The sequence below is a fragment of the Schistocerca serialis genome, chromosome 4, assembly GCF_023864345.2.
Source record: "Schistocerca serialis cubense isolate TAMUIC-IGC-003099 chromosome 4, iqSchSeri2.2, whole genome shotgun sequence".
Taxonomy (NCBI): Eukaryota; Metazoa; Arthropoda; class Insecta; order Orthoptera; family Acrididae; genus Schistocerca; species Schistocerca serialis.
The window spans coordinates 739,941,547-739,942,395 of NC_064641.1; the positions used below are offsets into that span (position 1 = coordinate 739,941,547).

The window sequence follows — 849 nt, forward strand, 5'->3', positions numbered from 1 at the left end:
ATCAACAGATTTTGAACGCGGAATGGTAGTTGGGGCTAGACAAAGCAATTCGGAAATCGTAAGGGAATTCAGTATTCCTACTTCAGCATAGTCGAGAGTGTGCCGGGAATACCAAATGTCAGGCATTATCTCACACTACGGACAACCTAGTGTCCTACGGCCTTCACCTAGTGATGAAGTGATAATTAAATGGACACCCTCGTTGCAAACAGGCGTTGATGTACTTCATTGGGGACGTGTTGAAAATGTGTGCCCCGACCGGGACTCGAACCCGGTATCTCCTGCTTACATGGCAGACGCTCTATCCATCTGAGCCACCGAGGGCACAGAGGATTGTGCGCCTGCAGGGACTTATCCCTTGCAGGCTCACCGTGAGACCCACATTCCCAACATGACCACACCACTACATTCGTAGTGCGCCTAATAGATGGTTCAAATGGCTCTGAGCGCTAAGGGACTTAACTGCTGTGGTCATCAGTCCCCTAGAACTTAGAACTACTTAAACCTAACTAACCTAAGGACATCACACACATCCATGCCCGAGGCAGGATTCGAACCTGCGACCGTAGCGGACGCGCGATTCCAGACTGTAGCGCCTAGAACCGCTCGGCCACTCCGGCCGTCGCACCTAATAGATGTTTGCCCATCATTCACCTAATGACCCATAGCAGCAGCGTTTGTAGAGTTGTCGGTGATAACTGACAAGCAACTCTGCGTGAAATGACCGCTGAGACCTTTGTGGGAGCTACGACGAACGTATCCATTAGGACAGTGTGGCGAAATTTGAGGTTAATTGATTATTACAGCAGACGACCAACGCGAGTGCCTTTGCTAACAGCACGACATCGC

At 50.4% G+C, this 849-nt stretch overlaps 1 non-coding gene across 1 annotated transcript; it reads right to left on the reverse strand.

Moving 5' to 3' along the window:
- Window positions 1–250: 250 nt before the first annotated feature.
- Trnat-ugu (transfer RNA threonine (anticodon UGU)) lies at window positions 251–325 on the reverse strand. Its single transcript has one exon. It is a non-coding gene; the product is annotated as a tRNA-Thr (tRNA).
- Window positions 326–849: the final 524 nt, after the last annotated feature.